Source organism: Delphinus delphis, chromosome 14 (genome assembly GCF_949987515.2).
Source record: "Delphinus delphis chromosome 14, mDelDel1.2, whole genome shotgun sequence".
NCBI classification, from domain to species: domain Eukaryota; kingdom Metazoa; phylum Chordata; class Mammalia; order Artiodactyla; family Delphinidae; genus Delphinus; species Delphinus delphis.
This window is the reverse complement of record NC_082696.1, coordinates 23,296,707-23,324,666: the sequence shown is the minus strand read 5'-3', so window position 1 is coordinate 23,324,666 and position 27,960 is coordinate 23,296,707. Positions and strand designations below refer to the sequence as shown.

Sequence of the window (27,960 nt, the reverse complement as noted above, 5' to 3'; positions counted from 1 at the left end):
TCATGTCTTGGTAAATTTAAGAAAATTGAAATTGTATCAAGTATCTTTTCCAACCACAACACTATAAGACAAGATATCAATTACAGGAAAAAAAATTATAAGCACATGAAGGCTAAACAATACACTACTAAATAACCAAGAGATCACTGCAGAAATCAAAGAAGAAATCAAAAAATGCCTAGAAAAAAATGACAATACATGATGACCCAAAACCTATGGGATGCAGCAAAAGCAGTTCTAAGAGGGAAGTTTATAGCAATACAATCCTACCTCAAGAAACAAGAAATATCTCAAATAAACAACTTAACCTTACACCTAAAGCAATTAGAGAAAGAACAACAACAACAAAAAAACAAAAACAAAGTTATCAGAAGGAAAGAAATCACAAAGATCAGATCAGAAATAAATGAAAAATAAATGAAGGAAACAATAGAAAAGATCAATGATATTAAAAGCTGGTTCTTTGAGAAGATAAATAAAATTGATAAACCATTAGCCAGACTCATCAAAGAAAAAAAGAAGAGTCAAATCAACAGAATTAGAAATGAAAATGGAAAAGTAACAACAGACACTGCAGAAATACAAAGGATCATGAGATATCACTACAAGCAACTATATTCCAATAAAATGGACAACCTGGAAGAAATGGACAATTCTTAGAAAAGCACAATCTTCCAAGACTGAACCAGGAAGAAATAGAAAATATAAACAGGTTAATCACAAGCACTGAAATTGAAACTGTGATTAAAAATCCTCCAACGGGGCTTCCCTTGTGGCACAGTTATTGAGAGTCTGCCTGCTGATGCAGGGAACGTGGGTTCGTGCCCCGGTCCGGGAAGATACCACATGCCGTGGAGCGGCTGGGCCCGTGAGCCATGGCCGCTGAGCCTGCGCGTCTGGAGCCTGTGCTCCACAACAGGATAGGCTGCAGCAGTGAGAGGCCAGCGTACCACAAAAAAAAAAAAAAAAAGTTAAAAAATTGTCCAACAAACAAAAGCCCAGACCTGATGGTTGCACAGGCGAATTCTATCAAACATTTAGAGAAGAGCTAACACCTGTCCTTCTCAAACTCTTCCAAAATATAGCAGAGGGAGGAACACACCCAAACTCATTCTATGAGGCCACCATCACCCTAATACCAAAACCAGACAAGATGTCACTAAAACAGAAAACTACAGGCCAATATCACTGATGACCATAGATGCAAAAATCCTCAACGAAATACTAGCAAACAGAATCCAACAGCACATTAAAAGGATCATACACCATGATCAAGAGGGATTTATCCCAGGAATGCAAGGATTCTTCAATATACACAAATTAATCAATGTGATATACCATACTAACAAATTGAAGGATAAAAACATGATAATTTCAATAGATGCAGAAAAAGCTTTCAACAAAACTCATCACCCATTTATGATAAAAAACCACCACCACCATTGATACAACCACTATGGAGACAGTATGGAGGTTCCTTAAAAAATTAAAAACAGAACTACCATGTGACCCAGCAATCCCACTACTGGGCATATATATACCCAGAGAAAACCATAATTCAAAAAGATACATGCGCCCCAATGGTCTTTGCAGCGCTATTTACAGTAGCTAGGACATGGAAACAACCTAAATGTCCATCAACAGAGGAATGGATAAAGAAGATGCGGTACATATATAAAATGGAATATTATTCAGCCATAAAAAAGAACAAAATAATGTCATTTGCAGAGACATGGATGGACCTAGAGACTGTCATACAGAGTGAAGTAAGTCAGAAAGAGAAAAATAAATGCCGTATACTAACACATACATATGGAATCTAAAAAAAATGGTTCTGATGGACCTAGGGGCAGGACAGGAATAAAGATACAGATGTAGAGAGTGGACTTGAGGACACGGGGAGGGGGAAGGGTAAGCTGGGACGAAGTTAGAGAGTAGCATTGACATATATACACTACCAAATATAAAATAGATAGCTAGTGGGAAGCAGCTGCATAACACAGGGAGATCAGCTTGGTGCTCTGTGACCACATAGAGGGGTGGGATAGGGAAGGTGGAAGGGAGCCGCAAGAGGGAGGTGATATGGGGATGTATATATATACGTACAGCTGATTCACTTTGTTATACAGCAGAATTAATACAATATTGTAAAGCAATTATACTCCAATAAAGATGTTTAAAGAAAAAAGAGAATAATGCTTGCTGTATCTTATATATTACCAGTTTAAAGAAGTTCTATCCTTAGTTATCTAAGAAAAGTTTCCTTTTTTATAATCATAATACATATTTAATTTTGCCAAATAAATATTCTGCATATTTTGAAGTGATATTATTTTTTCCTCTAGTTTTTTTTTAGTATAGTAAATTCACCTACTGATATTTCATGAATGTTAATCCAACCTGGAGTTCCTTGTATGAACAACTTGAGTATTATAATGCACTACTTTTTAATAAACTGATGAAATACTTTGTTAATTTTTATGACATTGCATCTATATTCATAAAATTGATTGGCCAATATTTTTCTTTTACTGTCTTTGTCTCATATTAATATCAATAGTCTGCCTGTCCCATAAAATGAGTTTAAAAGTGTTTTTTCTCTTTTATTCCTTGGAAGATTTTGTGTGAAATTATAACTGGTTCCTTTAGTGTTTGAAATAAGACCCCTAAAAAGCTTTCAGGAAGTGAGTGATGATTCATTTCTAGAGAAATTTTTAATAACTGCTTGAATTGTTTAAAGGATTATTGAACAATCCAATTTTTTATTTCCTCTTGAATAAGTTTTGGTAAATTTTATTTTTCCTGAGAATTTAATTAGTTCTGTTTGCTATTAAAATTAATTGGCACAATGTATTGTAACACCCTATTATTATATGTTTACTCTTTGTTGCTTTTAAAATCTATACACCCTTTTATACTCCTAATAAATCTTTTGTTCTTGCTTTTTGTTATTAATTTTGCTAGGGTTTTGACTATATTTTTCCTTATTAAATAATGAAAGTAATGTTGCCTTTGTTAATCATTATTATATGGTTTTCATTCTGTTACCTTACTTTTTGTTCTTATCTTTAGTGGCCTACTTGATTTGAATTATTCTAAATCCTTAATGTTGTTGCTTAGCTCACCAGTTCTGAGCTTTCCTGCATTCTCTACGTTTTTACCTAGTATTTTTATTTTGCTCAACTCAATATTTTCCGATTTTTATTATGCTTTCTTCTTTGGTCCATGAGTTTATTACAGTATAATATTTCTGAAGTGCTCAACTCTTAAATGGATGGATATTAAAAAATTTAAATTTACAAATTTAAATGTTCATTTGACTACCATTTAGATCAATATGTAAATAATTTGCAGTCCCCCAGAAGCTTCCCAGATACCTCTCCCCCAGTCGCTCAGCCCCAAACCTCTCCCGACTCTAATATCTAATTTATTTGATCTGACATTATTTGCTTATCATTTTACCTGTGAAATTCATCCAAGCTGTGTGTAGCAGTAGTTCACACAGCTACAACTTCTTGTAGCTGTATAGTTTCCCATTGTAAGAAGGTGCCACAATTTTCTTGTTGATAAATATTTGGATTATTTCTAGTTTTTTGGTTCTTAGGTATAAAGCTTTTATGAACACCCTCATGTATTTCTTTGATAAACATGCACTCTTTTCTTCTTGGGAATATAACTCTAAATAGGAATGAAGTTTTGGAATTTTTAGAACATATTTTATATATATATATATGTATATATATATATGTATATATATATATGTATATATATATATATATATATACACATATATATATACATATATATATATATAGTGCTCAGAATATACATTCTATATGTTGTCAAAACTATTTGGCATTGTTGATGCTAGTTTTCTGGACTGTTACATTATCCAGTATTTGGTGTTCCTTGGGTGCTCTTCAATTTTGTATACTCTCTGATTGGTGAATGCTATTAGTTCAGCCTTGGTAAATATGACGTTGAAGTCTCCTATATCATTTCTGATTATTTTCATCAATTTCACCTATCAATTTCTAGGATATGTATTTAAAAGCACCCACTAAATTAGTAGATTTGGTGTCATTTCCTTGAATTTCTGGCAAATTGTGCTTTAAATATTATCAGGTTATATCATTAGCAGCCTCCACATTTAGAACTGTCAAAATTACTTGTGAATTATAGAGTGATCCTTTTTATCTTCAGTCATCACAGTTTTACTTGTGTGATTTTTTAATCTGATATTGATTTATCTACAGCAGCATCTTTTACTTAGTTTTTGCTTGATATACATCTTTCTAACTTTTGAAGTTATATTTTTTATACACTTTAGGGTTGTCTTTTGAAATAAAGACATCATCTTTTGAAATAAAAGTTACATTTAGAGTACATTTATAGATTACATATTTATATCACTCTGAACTTCGTTTTTGAAAAAATTTATTTCATTTTCATTTATTTGATTTCAGTATGTTTGCATTTAAATCTATTTTAGCAGCCATTCCCAATCTTTTTTACCCAGGAGAGAACTTTGAAAAAGTTTACATGTCTCAAAGGACTCCTGCATAAAAATTATTATATCTTCACATATTATTTAGCATAATTAATAAATTATAGATATAATAATCCAATAATAGTTGTCTATTATTTTCGAATAGAGAGTAATATTTTTTCTCTAGCTCTGTTTCTTTATTATGACACTATTTTTGTATGATTTTTTTCCTTCCTACTACTATAGAAAATAATGTAGATAGTATATACTCCAGTTTTTCTTCCTTTTTAAAACGCTTAACTTCTTACTTATCTTTTAACCCAATCCAAGTTGGCCTAAAAGATTTGCCATAAATTTCTACTATTTAGAATTTGAATAAGGTTATGTACTCTAAGATTTGTACAAGAGTTTTCCTTCTTTCTCTCCCCTTCTTAAAGTTAAACATGATTTTTCAACCAAACTTTCTTAAAAAACAAAAAAGGAAGTATTAAAATTAGGGTACCTTTTTTTGACATTAATTTCTTTCCTTTTCAAATATTTTATAACTCATAAAACAAATATTTAAATAACTATTTTAATTTGATATTATTTGAGGTTACTACAATATGAAATGGGTTCACATGATTGAATGGTAAAACTACTAAAACCATAAACCAAAGCCATATGACTAAAATTATAGCATAAGATATAATTTAATATGTGTTTGGAAAAAAACATTTTCTAAGTGAAATGATTGGACTCAATATATCAATTATAAAACTATTATGCACATTTGTTGGTTACATGATCTTTTTAATAATTCTATATACACATAAAAGTTATTTTGAACTCAGATATAAAGAATGGTATTAAGTATAAAATGTGTATAAAATGTTTGCTTGCTTTTTTGCTGCACAGTTACTCATGGTGATTCAAACTTAAAATGAACACGTACAATTTTAATTTTTAACTGAAATGAGACAATTTCTGTCCTCACACTCAATGACTGTTAAACAAGCAGAAATTTGAAGATACATGCAAGAAGTTAAAAACTTCCTCAACAAATGAAGGCAGTCAAAGATACAAACTTCCAGCTATAAGATAAATAAGTAGTAGGGACGTAATACACAACATGCTAAAAATAATTAACACTGCTGTGTGTTGTATATGAACGTTGTTAAGAGAGTAATCCTAAGAATTCTCATCATAAGGAAACAATGCCTTTTTTCTTTTTCTTTAATTTTGTAGCTATATGAGTTGCTCAATGTTCACTAAACTTACCTTTGTCATCATTCCATGATTTAAGTCAAATCATTATTCTGTACACCTTAAATGTATACAGTGCTGCATGTCAATTATAACTTAGTAAAACTGGAAGGAAAAAAACGCATCAGAATGTTCAATGCTTTCTTCTGACATGAAGGATCTTCTTTCACAGATATATAAAACTTGTCTAGAGGCAGATTTATAATAATATTGAGTGTCTGATCAGACTGCAACTCACAAAATACTTCCTCTTCTTTCAAAGTCAAGTTCTCAGGCTGAACAGAAATGACAGTGAAATGGTCTATCACTGTGTCATATATTTGAGTTGAGAGGAAGAAAAAATCCTGTTCAGTGTTGCACTGTAGTTCTCCAGATATTTTTCACTAAGATTTGGGCCTTGCTCCTATTTTTTCTCACTCCGAATCCAAGCAGCAGTGGAAATATTTCAATATTTCCCTTTGTAACATGACTTTGTAAATATATGATTTTTCTAAATATATGTTTTCCAATTTTAAATACAAAAATCTTATCATTTGCAGTAAAACGATTTGCTCTGGGAATTGTTAAATTGGATCATGTGATGAAAAATGTCTGCCAGTTAGGCTCATTTCTGCAGCCATTTTTCATCTTCCAAGGACTCAGCAAAGTCTGCCCTACAATTTTCTTGAAAGTGTTCCTATAATTTCCCTTCCAGTTCAAAATCCTGTTGGGAACTCTTTCTCCATTAAACCACAGATTCCCTTGTGTAAAGGAAGTATGTGTATATGTTTTTTGCCCAGGTGTTTTTGTTTTTGTTTTATGCAGGTTTTAAATATTTTTGAGTGAGTTGTTCTTGGTTAATAAAATTGACCATTTTTTTCATGGCATCATTCTACTTATTTCATTTTCATGAGTATTTTTTTAACCTCAGAACTCTGTGAGCAAAGCATAGTTTTATGGCAATACTGGGACTCTGGTTTTATTAGAGAAGTGAAATCTTCCAAGAGCCAATCATTGACATGGTACCTCAGTGCATATGCCAATCTATTTCCTCCCAGACAGAACTTCTGTTTGAGATATGAAAATCAAACATCAAGGACATGTAGGCTTTTGCTTGTTTTAGACCACTTTTGCACAGGGAAAGTTACTATAAAATTCATCACCATTTACAAATATTACAAATGCTACAGAATGGCATTTATTGGTGAAATTTGTTGATTCATCAACCTGAATAGTGAAGCCCTTGTTTTCTAGTTTATTATACAAAACCTTTACAACATCTTGTGACATATCATCAATACGCTGATGATCACAGTCCTTTTCAAATTTTCATCCAGCGTCTTGTCTCACCAATTTCCTCACTATAATTTTACATGCTGGCATTATCAGACTTTTGCCAACCACGTGACTTATATATTCTGGACAATATTCTCTGCTGCTAAATAACTTGGTTCCTTTCTGCAGGATGGAAGTTTTTAACAAAAACTTTATTTTCAGATTCTAAAAGCCATATATAGTTGACCCTTGAACAATACGGGTTTGAATTGTGTGGGTCCACTTATACATGGATTTTTTTCCAATAAATATAGTACATATATTTTCACTTTACAGACCTTTAAATTAACTAAGTGTGGGGGAAAGTTTGTGTTTGATTAGAGATCCCATTATGTGAAATCAAAAGAACTAGTGTTTAAGTCCTGTTTCTGTGAAAACTCTTTCAGCTTCCTGCCCTTGGGTGAGTCATTTATCACTTCCTCTGTTTTTGAGGCAGAGATAGCAGTTCACAGATTCTTGACTGTGCAGCAGTTGGTGCCCCTAACCTTCACATTGTTCAAGAATCAACTGTAAAATAATCAGTAACATTATTTGTCAAATGACTGTGATTTATAAATAAGTTTCTTTAATTTTTCTGGCAATATTATTGCATTTTAAGTTGCCATAGAAGACATAAAGAAATTGCCAAGTTGGACTGTCAGCCCATGTAAAACCCACTGATACAAAGCTTTCATGGTCTCTTTGCACACTGACATATGATTCTGAAGTTTGTAATTCTTTATCACTAACCTGATCAGAATTGTCCATTGGTCCAGGGCTTGACTCCTCCTCTCCATTCCATACCTCATCTTTACAGAGCTCCACACTGGATCATCAGACATATCTGTAAAACAAAAGAGCTAATAAAATACAAAATAAAAGAGCATGATACATGGCTAAATAAATGAGAACACTGGGAAAAAATAAAGCACAATATAATTTACTTCTAACTTATAATTGAAGTTTTGTAATGTTCTTCAGGAGAGGATTTGCATTTGTTTCAACCAATTGAATTTCTTATTAACCTGAGACCACTTGAATTTAAATTCTCCCCTCAAAGATTTTTTGACACATAGGTGGTGTTACTGTTAATGCTGTTACTTGTGGCATATTATACTTTCTAAAGATGGCCACAACTTCATAGTGCATTTTGTTGTAATACCTAGCTGATGATAATGATTATGTCATTTGTTCCTTTTACCCAAAACCAACGATGAGAAAGGCAAATTTCCTTGCTATTACTTCGGAAAAGTAGGGGTCTATTTTCTATTCCACCACTGTTCTTTGAGACCTAATCTTTATGGAGATGTCTCTTATCTGATGCTTCTCATTGATTGGTCGTAAGCTATATTACATGTAGTCTGCAAAGAGGAAGAACTGGATCTCCATCTTTTCATAAAAACAGCTGAAGACAAAAATGTTCTTCTCTTCATTTTTGAAGTTTCAAAATATTTTTGATGTTTATGGATTTCTTGCTTTCTCATTACCCCAGTGACACATTAAAATCTTGGTTTTTGTTCATTTTGTTTTCAACATTTCTGTTATTTTAGTAGTACAGAGTCATCACCATCTTGCCTCTAGGGATGTTAATTCAAAATGCTCTTTCCACAGAGCAAACATTTTAGTGCTGCTTCCATGTTTGAAACTGTTCTGTTGATGACACTGCTCTTAAACTACAAACGCTGTTACATGCATCACCAAGTATGCTGTGATCTGGTCCCTCCTCGCCTCTCTTGTCTCATTATTTTCTCCCAACTCCCTTCACCACCACTCATTCTGTTCCAGCTTTTTAGACATTTTTTTTTAAGTGTGGCTGTCACTGCCTTATTTCTCTTTTCCTTAGTCCTTAGCTGACTCATTCCTACATCAGCACAAAGTGTTTGCTGGGTATAATTTTGCTGAAAAACACTTGTCTAGTAGCTCCCCTTCATCCTTCCTCACCCACTTCTGTCCACTTGTCCTCCTATAAGCTTCCCCTCCTAGAGAAAACAGCCAAACTGCATCATATCCACTTTGTTATTTAACTGTCTCCCCTTGAGGATGAAGTCATTGAATATTTATTCATCATTTTCCCCTAGATCCCAGCACAAGGTCATAAATATAGAAGGAACTGAGGGTGTGTGGCATAAATAAATGAAAGTATGTTAATAGTTTATTACTCATCATGGTCCAAAGAATAGGCATGTGTGTTTATGTGGATGTGGATGTGTGTATGTGTTTGTATGTATGTGTATGTGATGGTTAAGCTAAAATTGTTGCTCGTGTAAAAGAATTTAAATAATTTAAAAGGCATTTCCCTGTCGTCATGATTTATACTGAAATTCTTTAAGTTATCTTTTTCTGGCTTGTCATTTAAACACTTTATTCTGTTTCTTGATATAAACTTATCATTACTTCTAATCTACTTGCTCTATATCAGATTTTTACAGTAGCCCTATCATTGTCATTAATTTAGCTAACATATATATATGTTCCATGTTGTATGCCTGTTGCTTTTAATCTTTAGGGCCAACAATTGTAGTATGTCCATGTTCACATTATACAACCATAACTGTCACATTGAACAAACATAACTCATTTGTATACAGTCATGAAATTGTTTTCCTCACTCTTGCCTGGAAATCTACTACATCACTTCTCTCTTCTCTGGGAGAAATTTTACACAGTGCCCATAACATTTTCCAGTTATTCTGAAACAATTTTTACAGACATCTTCATTCTTACTCATTTTGGTAATCAAATTGCCTTTTGCTAGTTGCATTTTCTCCCCTCCCATGACATAAGTCTTTGTCAGGCTAGAAACTTAGTGAGAAAAAGGGATGCTGTCATCTGTCAGTTTCCTCTCCTTTTCCTAATCTTGTGCTAATATTGTTGTTGCTACTGTTGCTCTTCTTGGTCCTCAGTCCCCAGTGCCCACACCAACCACCAACATTACCCAGAGTCCTCTGAGAGACAAGAGACAGGAGTGGGGGAAGACAAGTCAGAGATACCATAGTAAATGTGCTTTGAACACCAAGAACATTAAATCTCTATGCCCATTAGGAAATGTTGTGGTGTAGGGAATATGAACAGTGTAGAGACACGGGAAAGAGATTTTCTTGTGGAAAATTGTATTTACATGTGACATATCTTTTGCCTAAATTTGGCAGAAAGGGTTTTCATTAAAAATCGCTACTACTCTCTCCTTCTTGTCTTTGCTTTGCTCTGACTATGGGCTTCATTGTCAGAAAAGCTGTTCCCCTCTGCAACTCCTATATCTCTCACACACAAAAAATTTACCATCAAAGATAAACTCAGACATGCTCTACTTGGTCTCAAGTCCAAAACTTATAGCCTAGCTGTATTTGCATAGTACTAGATGTAAATTCCAGGAGCAATAAGCTGTGAAGAGGGAAATATATTTTTGAAATGTAGCTTCAATTTCAACACATATTTGGAAAGAAGTGTTAAAGCACAAGAGAATTGGATGGGTGTGTTAGGAGTTTTTGGCAAATGAGTCAATATCTAACCACTGCATGGAGGTGGAAGTAAAAAGAAAAAGATTTCTTTTGGAAAAAACTACCACATTTGGGGGTAGAAATTTGTTGTTTTTATTTGCTTTGGATGAAACTTATAGAAAAAAATACAATATGCAATGGCTCTAAGAGGACTAAATCTTTACAAAGCATGATTATATTGAAATAAGTAACAGATCTTAGTCATTGGAAACAAATATTTTGATTTTAAAATGTTCTAAGACGATTTTGATTGAAACCCTCAGAGACCCCTAGGCAATGCCTAAACAATAAGCTATTTGTATCTGTTTAGAGTTTGTGAAGCTTCCAGCATCAGTGGACTTAGTAACTTAATATTTCATTAAGGACAGGTTTTTCCCTCTGCTTGCTCCAGCCTTGACGTTGGCTTCTTCTCAAGGTGGTGGCAATTTGGAGGCAGTTATTCTGTAAAATGCAGCAGTGATCCAGAGGAAGCTAAGGGATTATTTTTACTATGGTTGTCATGTAGATATGAGAAATAATTTTCAAGAAAATCTCTTACATGCCTTTGGCCAGAATTTGTTTCTATGTCTATTTCTGATCATGCAGTAGCAAAGCGATACCATTGATACTATTATGTTGCCCAAACTCTTACTGTCTGAAGTTAAAGGGCATTGATGAATCAAATTTAATATATGATATTAAAATTAGATCTTTGGATTTCAGGCTCTGAATCTTATGTTTTGAATTCTTGTTTGAAAGAGAAAATAAGAATTAATTTATTAAACACATATTCGAATAACATCTTTAAAAAGTCTTCTCATCATTGTTTTCACTGATTTCATTATGAGATTTTACTTCTGTTATGAAATAAGAGTTACCTTTAATACTGATGTAACAATAATAAACAACTGCCATTTCCCAAAGTTTTACAACCTAGACGTTGCTTTATGTGGTTTAGTCACTCTCAAAGATCTTTCTTGGAACAAACATAGTAAATATTCCAATAAACTATCATAAATAAATTAAGCATTTACATAAAGTTAAATTCATAAAATTCATAAAATCATAAAAAGCCAAATAAATTCTAATATTAAAATGTAAGTCATCTAAAATTCTAATTGAATACTTAATCTATGAACCATTTACAAATAGCCAAAATTATAAAATGCTTCCTCTTTACTATTAAAACAAATTCACTTATGACTTATGAGGAAATTTATATCTAAATAAACTAAAATGAAAATACCACAAGTTTCATGAGTGGGCTATCTAAACTGCTTTGCTGCCCATAGGATATTTGTGAGAAGGAAAAAAGTTAGCATTTGTTGGTTCACCCTTGAACATTTTATGTGAAAACTTGGTTATCATTATAAAGCTGAATGATTACCAAACACGAGTTTTTACCATATTACAACTATATAGTAAATAGTGGAAACAGTGTCTATTATTCTGGCAATTTGCTTGTTTTAATTCAAAATTCATAATTTCAAGTGAACAAATATATTGGCTAGTTTAGTTCTACTGCCCACCTTTATATCCATCTCAAGCTGATAAGGGATACATCCAAATTAAAAAAAAAAAAATGTTAAACTCAAGAAGGCCCCCAAGGATTAAACCGTAAAATGCATTTGCATTTAACAGTAAATAAGAAAAAAATTCAAAAGCGTATAGCTTATATAGAGTCTTGTAATACATTCTGCTTCTTATTATTTTATATTACCTAATGGAGGTAAACAATCCACAGGTGTAAGAATAGCCAGGAGATGGTCATTGGCCTGCACCTAACACTCAGGAAGGTGGAAATGTGTCTTATGCTTAGATGATTTTGCAGAATCTACTTTTCTACCAATCTGTTTCCTTAACATTTTTAGCTTTAAATTTCCCAGTATAGCTAAAGCGTATTTTAATAGAGCAGAATGCATCTGTTCCATGTGCCTCAAGGATCAGAATTAGAATGTGTTCCTCTTTATCAAATAGTAGAGAGGTGTTTGAATGCTTTTGGAGTCAAAATTTTCTGAACATGAAACTTGACCTGAATTATACAATCACCAGAGGAAAAAGAAAACAGGATTTGAACCAGCCATTAAGGATTGTCCTGGAAGCATTTGAAACTCAGGCATTAACTCAATCTTAAAATGAGTTGGGAAGTACAAGATTAAGTCAATGGCAAACAAAACACTATTAAGGCAACACTAGATGGAGTTGTTATTTTTGCAAGGTGGTAGGGAACTGAGAATGAGAAATCATATACAGTTGATTCTCATTATTCAAGGCAGTTTTGTTCTTTGAAGTCGTGAACAATGAATTAGTGAATACTGAACCATTGCTCAAGTGAAAATACAGGGTTAGGTTCCTGGAGCCTCGGGTCAAAATATTTTCATCAACTATTAAGTACAAGTTTTTGTTTTATGAGTGTCTCTGTTTAAAGACACATTACTTATGTATATTGCTGATTCATTAACACTGAACTCAGAGTCAACAATACTAAAAGTCAGGCCTCAATGAAGCTTATTGAACACACATATTTTCTCCATAAGTCATATTCTTTCTTGCCTTATTTTGCTTAGGAATAAAATAGAGCACTTTGGCACTGTGATTACGGATCATTTAAGCAGCAAAATCACCAACAAAAAGCCCCCAAATGCAGAAAAATAAGTCACCACTTAAACCGTGAAAGGACACTTGTTTATAGTATGAGAGCTGCAACGAGAAGAGAAGGCAAAGCATCTGTGTTTGACCTCAGCTGGGAATGAGTGTGTCAGGCAACTCAAATTTTTGCCACTCTGCATGTGTCTGTTATCCATAAAATTGATTTTGGAGTTACAAATAAATACCACCAAAGAGACAAATTCACAAATATGGAATTCGCAAGTAATGAGGATACACTGAACCTGAAACAGAGGTTAAAAAAATGGTCATAATTTGAACTTCTAAAAACAATCTGGATTTCAAACTAATTACTACTGCCAAGAATTGACATGTAAACTACTTATTCTACAGCAACAACCCTGGAAAACAAATCACTCTGTGTATTACTCTAATTATATAACCTCAAATCCCTATGAGGTGCTTAGCCCTGGTGACTTGGGCTTTCCATTGGTTCTCAGATTTTAACATGCATCAAATTCACCCAGGGGGCTTGTGGAAACACAGATTGTGGCACCTCACTCCCAGGTTGGGGAGGGGTCTGAGAATTGGCAGTTGCCAGGTATGGTGTTGTCCTGGAACCATACTCTGAGCACTGATGGACTAGATGAAGTATGAGTCAGGAAGACTCTTTCTAACCTTCTAACCTGGGTAAATATTCACAGCTGAGACTCAGAAAAGACTGCATGGACCTCCTTGGCCCCTTTCCCCTAGCTTCACCCCTCTCATGAGATTGTGTTGTTTTCATGTCAAATATAGAAAAGTTAAATAAAAATAAAGGAAAGGTCTGCCAAAGAAAGAGGAATTTTATCTGTTTTGGAGCAGAATCCATTATTTCTAGGTATTGTCAGTACATGGGATTTGTGTCGCTTGAAATGTGGTCCTATTTTACTACACCAGATTCATGATGGTGCCGAGAATAAATCCTAAAAGGAAAAGGAAAGGAAATTGCAAAGTGGCTAAACAGTGGGAAATCATAGCTGAAGCAAAAAAAATTAATATGCCCATGAATTCAAGAGATGTTATTCTCAAACACATTGACATTTCTAATCCTAAATATCCTAACACCATGTTCTCATCATTTTTTTTGGGGGGGGGGGGAGTGGGATGGAACTGATGGAGCAGTTCTCAAAATCAAGTAAACAAGTGGGTACACAATTTATTAATTATACTGTCTAATTCTAGCTTGGAAAAATCAATAAGTTATTTTAAAATATTCCTACCAAGAACCCATAAGTGAAGACAATGTCTATACTGAAATTTTAAGAGAACAAGAAAATGGTATATGTAACACCTCTTTTTGTGGTGTGACTCATTGCCAGCTATATAATTTGGTAAAAATGATGATTTTCTAGTAAGATTCTGTCTATAAAGCAGAATCAAATTTTCAGTTTATCAATAAAAGCATTTGATAATATGCCTACAAATCTAATACTAACAAAGAAAATTATTCTACAGGTATTTTGTCCTTTGAGCTATGTAACCATCAGAGCTAGCAAAATGTTTTAAAATTAAGCTTCAGGAACATAAAGACAAATCTCTAAAACATTTTTTAAAACTGATGTTTAAAATCTAATTGTAAAAAAAAAAAACTGGCTAAAAAATGGTAAAGGATTTTATTAGATATTTCTCCAAACAAGACATATAAATGGCCAATAAGCCCATGAGGAGATGCTCAACATCACTAATCATTAGGAAAATGCAAATCAAATCAAATCCATAATGAGATACCACCTCACAAACATTAGGATAGCAGGTATTAAAAAAAAAAACAGAAAATAACAAGTGTTGACAAAGGTATGGGGATATGGAATTCTTGTGTTCTATTGGTGAGAATGTAAAATGGTGCAGCCACTATGGAAAACAGTACAATGATTCCTCAAATAATTAAAGTATAATCACCATATTCCATTTCTGGGTATATATGAAAAAGAATTGAAAGCAGGATATCAAAGAGACATTTATACACCCATGTTCATAGTAGCATTATTCACAAGAGCCAAAAAGTGGAAGCAATCCAAATGTCCACTGATGGGTGAATGGATACACAAAATTGTTATATACATACAATGGAATATTATTCAGCCTTAAAAAGGGAAGGGCATTCTGAAACATGCTACAACAACCAATCACAAAAAGACAAATACTGTATGAGTCTATTTATTTAAGGTACATAGAATAGTCAAATTCATTGAGACAGAAAGCAGAATAGTGGTTGATAGGAGCTGGGGGGAAGAGGAAATGGAAAGTTATTGTTTAATGAGTATAGGATTTCAGTATTTCAAGATGAAAAAAAGTCTGAAGATTGGCTGCACAACAATATAAATGTATTTAAAACTACTGAATTATACACCTAAAAATTAATATGGTAATTTTTGTTATGTGTGTATTTTACCAGAATTTAAAAGAAATAAAAATCTAATGGTAATGCAGTATTTGTAGAGTGTCACTAAATATAATGATGTGTTTAAAGCTCTCTTTCATGGATTTTTTTCCCACAATAATGATAGGCAAAAAGAGATATACCATTCAAGAAACACTTGCTCCTCTTTCCTGATAAAAATGACTGATACAATACAGAGTAAACAATTTGGCCACAAATGGAAATGAATTCTCATGTCAGCAAACATTATTGAAATTTACATGAAAAGCAATGCTGACAATAGGAAAAAAATATATACAGTATGATTAAAGTATGGATTTTTAAATACTTCAGTTTGTGATATAAAATAGTTTTTCCTTCAATTATGAAATATACAAGAAATTATTTTCTTTGTTGACCAATTAAGTAAAAATGTACCCAAGAAAATATATTTTCAACATATTCTCAATGTATGCTCTCTATATAGTAGAGTAAATATGTATATGTATAATCCCTAATGGAATGTGTATTTGGCTTCATTTATTTTATTATTTGAGATAAGATTAGCCAAATAGCACCACATATAAAATTTTTTCACAGTATATTTTATAAGGAAGCATTTGCAATAAAACTCGAAGCCAGAAGTTCACAAAGTGCTACCTGATTTTATCAAGGTATTAAATTCTTTAAAAAATAGATCCTCAACATATAAGTGAATCATTATACTTTATGATGAAATGGAGAGACACCAAGAAAATCTTTCAAAGAGGTTCTCTGGTTATCATGTCAAAGTGCTTAAAAGAGTTGTCAAGCTTAAAGATTTTGTAAAGTCTTTTTTGGTGTTACAAATAGACTAAAATTTTTGGAATTGACAAGTGACCAAATGTTTGCTGTAACTCATAATCATTGTAATCATTTAGCCATCACTGTCACTGTCCTAGAGTCTAGAATTTGTTTCCAACACATTCTGGGAATTGAGGAACAAATATATCCCTGAAGGGAAATGGAAATCTCAAGGTGTGGTTTTGATTAGCTGCTTCTGGTGAATTTGCTTGGGGTGTTTTCCCATCAGACCAGTCTGAAGTATTTCATATGACCCTTCTATTAGAATTAAGAACATAGAACCTGAAACAGCATGCATTTAGGTACCACCTCTACATGTACTATATGCAGGCAAGTTAAATTACATGATTTTATCTCAATTTCTTCACATGCAAATTGTGGATAATAAATTTTACTATTTAATAATTAGAAGAGTGCCTGGTGCAGATAACATTCAATAGCTAACCAAAGCTTTATTTTACATTGTCACAAATTTATTAATATTTCCTTTTTCCTGATTTTCAAATATTCAACTTTAGATAAATACCAATCTCGATTCCCAAAATAATGGTGTGGATAATTTCTAGTAAAGAGGGAGGAAAAATCCACTCATGCCATATATTTTTGCTTCAATTATACTTTTGGATTTTCTCTGTGAGACTATGGAAGTTGATGTTTGATAACACTATCATAGAAATCATTTATTGTGCCATAGGGTATTCACAGAGCAGTTCAGCTTCTAGTGCTACTAGGGATCTGGAATTACAAGTCACCATAGCTATAACAGAGTACCTGCAAAATCCTTGGCCCATTTAACTATCAGGGTTCTTTCCATCCATCAATTATAATATAATACAGATAATTTCATAATTGTGTGGAGAAAAAGGAAGCTTTTGTTATCACCAGAGCCAATCTGACAAGGATAATTTTGTCTATGGCAGTTTTTTGCATCCAGTGTTAACCCATCATACAAGAATGCTGCCATTCTGATGGAAGTTCATACCTTGACTCCAATCTCCATTTTCAAGTGGTGCTTTGGTAACAAATTCACTCAAGAGTATGTGTATAACAATACTTGGCATGAAAAAACTACTGAAAAATAAGAAAAAGAGAATATAATGTGGAAGATTCAGAAGAAGATAAATAGTTCCTTAGAAAATAAATAGTTCTTATTTTTTATAAGAAACTTTAAAAACATGATGAACTGACATTATAAATAAATTGTAAGTATACACAGACTATGAAGCAGGAGAGATCCATAGATAATCAAATTTATGTGAAAAGGCAACTAGTTAAGTTTAAATGAGAAATGTAGAAACATGGAAAGATTGAAAAGAATTTGAAATGCAATATCTCATTTAAAATGCATGTGGGAAGCAACAAATAAAATAACACATTGTCAAAAATCTTATTAGTAGTTTAAGGCAGAGAAAAGAGACACATATTAAAATAATGAAAATATTAAAAGATAATTATGGACAGCAGAGCATACAGATGTATACTAAAGCAATACAGGTGTCCCTGAGGGAGGAAAAATATTTGAAAAAAGAAACATCTTAAAATCTCTAATAAATAGCCAATTATAAATATTTGTTTGAAATTGTTTTGTTTTAATCCCTAGTTTAAGTATATTGTGGCAAAATTATGAATTATGTATTTCTATGTTATTTTACTTTCAAGGTTCAATTTCCATCCTAAAATATGGGCAATTTGTGGAAATTTTAAGAGAAGTGAAAAGAGGGTAGTAAACAACCTTTATGCAGGGCTTGCAATGTGCTAGACATTGTTCTACATGCTTTACATGTATTGACATATTTAACTTCAAAACAACCTTAATCCTCAAAATAACCTACATATCAGATGAGGAAACTAAAGAAAAGAGATGATGAATTTGAATAAGTTCTACCCAGCTAATAAGTGGAGGAGGCTTGGGCTTCCATGTAGCCTCTTTATCATCAACATCCATCTTCCTAAATAGAATACACACAAGAAGCCACATAAGGGCATGAATTTTTCTGTTCTATCCCCCACGTATGAAGAGTGTCTGATACATGGTAAACACTCAATAAATTTTTAAATGAATACATACATATTTTTACTTCAGCCTCTTTAATCATATTTTAAACAATACTATTTGCCTAGTCAGTTATAAATGTTAAAACATTTAAAAATTGTACCCCTGACATATTCTCTATAACCTTGAACATATTTTATTTTGTATATTTGGTCCTCTGTTGACAAAAGCTAAAAATTTGCGACTATGAATTGTTCCACAAATTACTCCCTTCCTCAAAGAGACTGCTGTCTCAAAATTTAATTTTAGAAATATAAATTGCCTCTTGGCTTTCATTTAACTTTATCCTAATTTATCTTAGTTCATGTTTACTTAGTTCATGTCAACTCTTTTTTCTCATTTTCTTGCACAAGAGATACATTGCTGGACTTTGATTTTTAAGCTTAATCATATAGCCTTCGATTTCACCATGAGTCCTAACTAATGTACATTATTTGTCATATTGGTATATTTCAAAACATTTATTCATGACTATCGTTTTCAAGATATTTTTACTATTTGCTGTTGTTTCCTTTTTTACTTTTGACATGAGTTTTAATTTTAATAATAGTTACCTTAAAACAAAAAATACAAATAAGGACTTTTCTATAATTACCATAGTTAAAAAGTATAGTTGCTTGATTTTTTCCCAAAAGGAATTTAGTACAAATGAACTATTCTATTTCTCATTATCTAATTCCTATCTTTGTTAGAGTATTTAGGTTATATCTTGAAAGATTAATATTATGTTTGTTTTCTGTCCAGAAATTCATAATCATAAATCTTTTCTTTTAGGCATCTATATTGCTCTAGAGGTATGTATCTACTATAGAAGGGCTTCAGAATGAAAGTCAATATTTACACACACATACACACACACACACACACACACACACTTTGAAACTGGGTCATGACACTGAATTTCTGAGTCCATTACAAAAGAAGCCTACCACAAGTCAAAAGAGTCACCACAAAAGCAACAAGTTTATGCTAAATTAAAGGTTAGAAAAAATATATAAGGAGGAGGACAGTTCCTTGTCTCTGCTCAGAGAAGACCTGGTGAAAGTCAGTTACTTTGGGAGTGAGAAAAGACTATTACCACATGACTCTGAAGAAAGATAAAGGTTAAAGACCCAGGGCCAATCTGTAGAGGTCTGAAACAGGAAAATAATTTTTCAAGGAATTTCCCTCTAATTTATAAATATGACTTCATTTTCATGTTTGCCTACTTTTTTACTCTTCTATAATTGTTTATATCGTCTTTGTACACAGTATCCTTACTTTCTCCCTCACTTTCAACTTCCTTTTTCCCTTTGCAGTTGTCAACTTAAAAAAAGTTTGTCTTGACTGAATAAAATGGCTCTAAAATTGTCACGTAGAGTCAGATATAAAAGACTTCAGAAATGAAACAAGCAGTAACAAATTGAATAAAACCACGAGGTGAAGACAAGTATTTGCGAGCTATGTTCTAATAGAAAATATTGGGTTGGCCAAAATGTTCCTTCGGGTTTTTCTATAAGATTGTACAGAAAAACCCAAAGGACCGTTTTGGCCAACCCAATATCATCCACCCAGATCAAGCATTAAAAGATAAAAGGAATTAAAAAATTGTCGGTTCAAAAATGATAGTTGGTTAAGGTTAAAACTTGAAATATATCCATGGAATACAGGACATTGGATTTTCAAAGTCAATGAAAGGCTTGGGACTATGGTCCAACATGAACATAACAGATGAAGCTGAAGTTTAAGAAGCAGTTCAATTGTTCAGTAGTGTCATGAGCAGAATATTTCTGCAAGTATTTAGCATCTGGCTTCCAATTTGTAGACAGAAATTTCATCTCATTCATGCACAGTCTTTTGATTCACTTAATGTTATGCAAATGATCTACACCTCAGAAATATATATATACTAAAGTATGTAATAAAGAGGTAGCATATAATAAGATAAATAATAACCACATACATATATGTCCATTCCATAATATTAATTATATTCAGTTATGTTTAGGAACAGAGTGTATAATTATTAAGAAATGTAAGTTTTTATATTTTAAACATCTCTAATATTTTAAAAAATATTATTTACATTAAATTTTATGTCATAGCAACTTTACATTTTTCCATTTTAAATTCATAATAAAGTTTAGACAAGAGGTTTTAATTTGAAGTATATAACAGAATGTGATTTAATTTTAAACATTTTGACACTAATTAAGAAAACAATTTACTACATGTATATACTTTTAGTAAATATATGTGACTATCCTGTTTGTGAGAAATGTATATATTGCCATGTCAGAATGTTAACTGCTTGAAATAATCAAATATATTGAATTTACAATTATAGTTAACAACAGTTTGTCATTTATCACTTCATTTTGCTTACTCACAAACATCATTAAAATGATTGTCTTCTTTCTCACAACTTATTTCTTAAAAATTTCCCTCTTTTGTTCCCATCCTAAAATGTTCTCTTCCTCCTCATTGTAAAACTTTCCTCATTTGGCTTCTTGGTATGATACTTGTTTGTTTTTTCTCCTAGACTTGTAACCTTTAAACTCTGGTGTACTCCAGTACAGAATTTTCCTCTTTTCTATTTATGCTTATTCCTTGACAATCTCTGTGTGGTCTAAGGCCAGATTTCTAATCTTTTTGTGCCCTTGTTTCCCATTTGTGAATTGGGACAATACCAAGCTTATAGAATTATGTGGACTAAGGGAATTAATACACATTTAGAAAAAACTGCTTACAATATGTTCTAAAAATGCTTAGGTTTGCTTACTATGAGACATATATACGTTATGTTATTATTAGTAATGACTCATTAGTCATCTAGCCTCATGGCTTTAAATACTTTTTATAGATCGATCACTCCCAGCTTGTACTTGTACTTCCAGCTCAGACCTTCCCCCAAATCCAGACTAATATACGTAACTTCATTGTCAATATTTCCATTTGGGTGTCCTCTTAGTCTACTCAGGCTACTATAACAAAATACCACAAACTTGGCAATTTATAAACAATAGAAATTTATTTCTCATAGTTATGGAGGCTGAAAGTCTATTGAGACTTACCATCTATTCATATTTAAATGTTTTCATGTGTTGCAGGACTGACTTTTGTGACAGACTCACTGTAATAATTTTGGTTTTTTAGTATCTTTTAATCCGGAATAGCTTCCTCCATTCCCTTACCCCTCCTCACCACACAGAACTTTTTATAAAATAATGTCCTAGTCACCACAAAAAGCCAATATTAAAGGGAAAAATGTGATATATTACCCCTGAAATTCTGGATCAGGAAATCCAAATTGGAGGTAATATTGCTATGAGAGTCTGGAATTCCATTTTTTTAATTCTTAATGTTTTCTACATTAGTAAGATGGAATCACATTAATATAAATGTGATGTGTCCAATGTAATGATAAAACCATAGAAATGCCTTTTCAAATGTGTAATAGGCTGCTAAACTCCGTGATTGTATACCACTGTTTTAAATTCTATATAGTACTACAAATTCTTCTATTTAATGTATTTTCTTCATACCTTTACACCTTAGAAGTAGTGTAACTTTCCATTTTTTTTATGAAAACCCACATGAATATAAGTCATGCTAGATGATAGATAAGGGGTGTTCACATCTAGGAATAGACTATTTAGGCATCCCTAAGTTCTTCAACCATTCTTTCAAATTTTATCCTAAAATTATTATAAATATAGTACATAGCAGGCAAATAGTCACTTATCATTTTAAAGGTAGATGGATTTTTCAGAACATTAGTTTAACCTCCTTATTTTAGTCACTCTATATTGAAAACATGTAAAACATTCCCAGAAAATCAGTTTTATTCTACAGTTGGTAATACTCTTCATATTTATTGAAAGTAACATATGCATTTTAAAAAATCTATCCCTCTCACTGCTATTATTCAACAGAGTTTTGGAAGTTTTAGCCACAGCAATCAGAGAAGAAAAAGAAATAAAAGGAATCTAAATCGGAAAAGAAAAAGTAATACTGTCACTGCTTGCAGATGACATGATACTATACATAGAGAATCCTAAAGATGTTACCAGAAAACTACTAGAGCTAATCAATGAATTTGGTAAAGTAGCAGGATACCAAATTAATGTACAGAAATCTCTTGCATTCCTATACACTAATGATGAAAAATCTGAAAGAGAAATTAAGGAACACTCCCATTTACCATTGCTACAAAAAGATTAAAGTACCCAGGAATAAACCTACCTAAGGAGACAAAAGACCTGCATGAAGAAAACTATAAGACACTGATGAAAGAAATTAAAGATGATACAAACAGATGGAGAGATATACCATGTTCTTGGATTGGAAGAGTCAACATTGTGAAAATGACTATACTACCCAAAGCAATCTACAGATTCAATGCCATCCCTATCAAACTACCAATGGCATTTTTCATAGAACTAGAACAAAATATTTCACAATTTGTATGGAAACACAAAAGACCCCGAATAGCCAAAGCAATCTTGAGCAAGAAAAATGGAGCTGGACGAATCAGGCTCCCAGACTTCAGACTACACTACAACGCTAGAGTAAGCAAGACAGTATGGTACTGGTACAAAAACAGAAATATAGATCAATGGAACAAGATAGAAAGCCTAGATATAAACCCACACACATATGGTCACCTATCTTTGATAAAGGAGGCAAGAATATAAAACAGAGAAAAGACAGCCTCTTCAATAAGTGGTGCTGGGAAAACTGGACAGCTACATGTAAAAGAATGAAACTAGAACACTTCCTAACACCATACAAAAAAAATATACTCAAAATGGATTAAAGCCTTAAATGTAAGGCCAGACACTATAAAACTTTTAGAGGAAAACATAGGGAGAACAGGCTATGACATAAAACACAGCAAGATCTTTTTTGACCCACCTCCTAGAGAAATGGAAATAAAAACAAAAATAAACAAATGGGACCTAATGAAACTTAGATGTTTTTGCACAGCAAAGGAAAACATAAATAGACGAAAAGAGAACACTCAGAATGGGAGAAAATATTTGCAAATGAAGCAACTGACAAAGGATTAATCTCCAAAATATACAAGCAGCTCATGCAGCTCAATATCAAAAAAACAAACAACCCAATCCAAAAATGGGCAGAAGACCTAAATAGATATTTCTCCAAAGAAGATATACAGATTGTCAAAAAACATATGAAAGGATGCTCAACATCACTAATCATTAGAGAAATGCAAATCAAAACTACAATGAGGTATCACCTCACACCAGTCAGAATGGCCATCATCAAAAAATCTACAAACAATAAATGCTGGAGAGGGTGTGGAGAAAAGGAACTCTCTTGCACTGTTGGTGGGAATGTAAATTGATAGAGCCACTGTGGAGAACGGTATGGAGGTTCCTTAAAAAACTACAAATAGAACTACCATATGACCCAGCAATCCCACTACTGGGCATACACCCTGAGAAAACCATAATTCAAAAAGAGTCATGTACCACAATGTTCATTGCAGCACTATTTACAATAGCCAGGACATGGAAGCAACCTAAGTGTCCGTTGACAGATGAATGGATAAAGAAGATGTGGTCCATATATACAATGGAATATTACTCAGCCACAAAAGGAAAGAAAATTGAGTTATTTGTAGTGAGGTGGATGGACCTAGAGTCTGTCATACAGAGTGAAGTCATAAAGAGAAAAACAAATACCATATGTTACCACATATTTATGGAATTAAAAAAAAGTGATTCTGAAGAACCTAGGGGGAGGACAGGAATAAACATGCAAACGTAGAGAATGGATTTGAGGACATGGGGAGGGGAAGGGTATGCTGGGACGAAGTGAGAGAGTGGCTTGGACGTACATACACTACCTAATGTAAAATAGATAGCTAGTGGGAAGCAGCCAAATAGCACAGGGAGATCAACTCGGTACTTTGTGACCACCTCGAGGGGTGGGATAGGGAGGGTGGGAGGGAGACACAAGAGGGAGGGGATATGGTGATATATGTATACGTATAACTGATTCACCTTGTGATACAGCAGAAACTAACACACCATTGTAAAGCAATTATACTCCAATAAAGATTTTAAAAAAAATTTTTTAAATCTATCAATGTGAACATGGTGGTTTATTTTTTCCCCTCATAGAGAAAAACATATAGAATACCTGAAGCATTTTGCCTTATGCATATCCCTATAGATACAGATGAATTTGAGAAGAATATAAATGATAAGGGAGAAACAAATAAATACATTTTTCTGAATTAAAGTAGGAGAAATACAACAAATGTCTCTATATCACATAGACTTTATGTTTCTGAATAACTCATGTTCCAGAATAATTCTGCAGATATTCAAGAAACTTGTTTATCTATTTGGTCACTCACTTATATTTTAAAAGCAATATAATCCTAGTGTTTTTAGATTGCTTACATTTAGAATTTCTCAGCATTTCCACATGCTTTCTGAATGAGAAACTTTTAATTCCAAAGATTGTTGACAGAACTGACTCAAGCACATTGGCTCATGCACGATATGTTGTCCCTTCTTTGGAACTGTACATATTGTTTTTCTTCCTCTTGTGGATGTTTATTTGAAGGATGAATAGGTCACTCTTAGCAGGAGAGCTATTCACGTGACTGCCAGATACTGAAGACATATGAGTCAGTTCCACACAGACTACAAATTATACATGCTGGATAAATCTATATTCATATTTGCACTTGACCTAAGCTTCAACTTTAAAAATAGATTTAACAGAAATTATACGGAAATTCAAAAATTGTTTGGCTAGGAAGCAAACAAGTTATGCAACACAATTTTATAAAGGAATGTTCCCTCTGCTGAAAGAGATCACATTAGCAGTGAAATACTATATGTCAGCCTGAACTTAAGCCCAAACCCAAGAACATATTGTACACAAAACTTCTGAAATCTATTTATCTGCTGTGTGATTGATAGCTACTACTGCAGTTTGGAGACCTCAGGACGGGATTGCCTTTCCATCCTTTGTCATTATAGCATATTCTTTGAATGTAGAGTTATAGCCCTTTCAGCGCCAGGGCTATTTCAGGAAAATAGCCCAGGTTTCTGGGTGCTAGTTAGCATATAAGAACCTGGGCTCAATAGGCAAGGAGCTGGTTTCAAATCCTAGCTCAGCCACTAACTTGATCACATGTAGAAATTATAACAACTGCATTAGTTTCCTCATTTGTTAAACATGGCTAATAATGACCCTACTTCACAGGGCAGAGTTCAGGTGTGCCTTATGTGACATAATCTTTTAAAAGACTGCCTGTTATATACCTACTTAAGATATGCTTGCTGTGTTTTTAATTAGGTCTCTTTAATGTACTGTTGCACAATAAGCCTATAGTGTACAGATTGTGATTTTTGCAAAATTTTATTATGCATTCCAAGATCTCAGAAATATTTGTCCTGCCTCTTTTCCCTGTATATACAATTTTTTAAAAATTAACCTGCTTTTAACAGGGAGCTGCATCAAATCAAAAGAAAAAAAACAACTAAATCTGCAGCAAACACAGATAGAATTTTGAATTCTACATCAGATCTGAATTCCTTCTTCCTTGTTGGAGCAATGGGAGTTGCTAGAGTAGGCACTGAAAATGTCTCAATTTGGAATTACCACTTTGTGTTTTTTTTAACAAGAAGACTTCACTATTCTCTTCTGAAATCTTAGATTTCAGAGGATAAGCTAATTTGAGCATCAGAAAGATTTGTAGGAGAATGGTTGAATTTGGAGATTATACATATGTTTCTTATGAATTATTAATAGTAACCAATATTTTAAAGAATTGCACATATTGATTCTCACAGCAGTCTTATGAATTATCATTGTTCTAGTTTCACAGATGAAAAAAAAGATAATAGTTTAAGGATCTTTTCAGGTTTTCATAGGTAGTAGGTGAAATATTCAGAATTAAAACACAGATGTGACAAACTGACCAAACAATACTGTTTCGTGGTTAAAAAAAAAAATGTTTTAATCAAAATGCAGAGCCTGACTTTTCTCTATGCATTTCTATAGGCACTTCTGGGCAGGCACTAAGGCTGTTTACTAATTCTCTCTTTTCTATAATGCTATTAAATAACCAGAAAACTTACCCAAATGTCTGCATATTCCAGTAAAGATGTTTGGCTTAACATATGGCATTCAGATACTATCTTCTGAACTATCCCCTAGAGATATGGAGGCCAGTGCCCTTGAAGAGATAGGACTTTCTGATGTCAGTAATAAGAAAAGACCAAAAACAAACAAAAAACCTACATCACAGATCATCTTTCCCAGAACTTTCTGTTCCTGAGTGTCGACAGTGAGGATACTCATAGTTAGCAGAGGGGAGATGGGGGTGGCTACACAGGGAGGGACCTTGTAGGGGACATCAAACTGTTCTAGAACAAAATAAATATTTTTAGTCAGATTATCTAGTTATATGCTATTTCTGTCTGTTATCTAGTAGAAGTACTGTCTACTTCTATTAATTTCTATTAATTTCATGAGTATGAAAATTGTCTCTTTGTTATTGTAGTTTGTATTTTCCTGATTATTATTGAAATTTCATTTCATATTTTTATTGGTTTTTCATGTTTTCTTGCTTGAACTGTCCTTTAATGTTATTTGCTTACCTTGCTATTTATAGACTGGATAGTTTGCTTAATGATTTTAAAGTGTCTCTGATGTAATCTCTACTAGACCCTTAAGAGTTACATACATTGCAAGTACCTTACCCACCTGTAACTCATAGTTGTTTTTTTCTTTTGTTGCATAAGCATTTTAAATTTTAATACAGTCAAGCATCATATTATGTTGTTCACAAATATCTTTACCAATGGCCATAACAAGATTTTTTTATACTTGCACATTGATCTTTATGTGTTGGGTAAATTGGGAGTTCAAATTTATTTTATTTTTCATAGAGAACCATTTGTTTAGATTTTTAAAATCATTTCCTCACTTCTCTCATGTCATTTTTTCATAGCTAATAAGTCTGTGTCTAGGCTTATTTAGTTCCATTGGTCTCTTTATCTATCTGTGAGCCAACCAATGTCTTGCTTCTATTGTCTGTGTTAGAAATACTCTGAAATTGGCACCTTTTTTTTTTTTTTTTTAGTTTTTGGTGAAACATCTACAGAACTATCAGGGGCAATTTTTTTTCCCTTCCTCCTTTTCTCCTCTCTCTCTCTCTCTCTCTCTCTCTCTCTGTCTTTCTGTAGATTCATGTACTGATTCAATTCCTTCAATATACTTGTAGGTATATGGATATTTGTTAATTCTCCTTAAGCCAGGTTTACTCAGTTATATTTTACTAAGAAACAGTCTATTTTGTCATATTTCCATAATTTTCCTAAAGTAAGTTAATATATGCATTTTCTAGTTTCTTAGTCTCTAATTATAGCTTTGTCTCCTTTTTAATTTCTAATATTTTTGTTATTTCTACAAACACTCTCATTTTCTTGATTCATCTCACCAGGGTTTTATCAATTTTATGAGCCTTATCAATTCAATCACTGGCTTTTTTAAACCCTCTGTTGCATCTTTGTTTGTCTTA

At 32.8% G+C, this 27,960-nt stretch overlaps 1 long non-coding RNA gene across 2 annotated transcripts in view; it reads right to left on the bottom strand.

Moving 5' to 3' along the window:
* Positions 1–27,960, bottom strand: part of LOC132437242 (uncharacterized) — a 101,717-nt gene that overhangs the window by 41,678 nt on the left and 32,079 nt on the right. The window contains exons 1-2 of one of the 2 annotated variants that reach the window (XR_009521983.1): positions 26,516–26,666; positions 7,778–7,871 (exon numbers count right to left, since the gene is read on the bottom strand). This is a non-coding gene — a long non-coding RNA (uncharacterized lncRNA). Of the gene's footprint in view, positions 1–7,777; positions 7,872–26,515; positions 26,667–27,960 lie in introns of those variants that run through there. The other variant, XR_009521984.1, reaches the window with a different exon arrangement.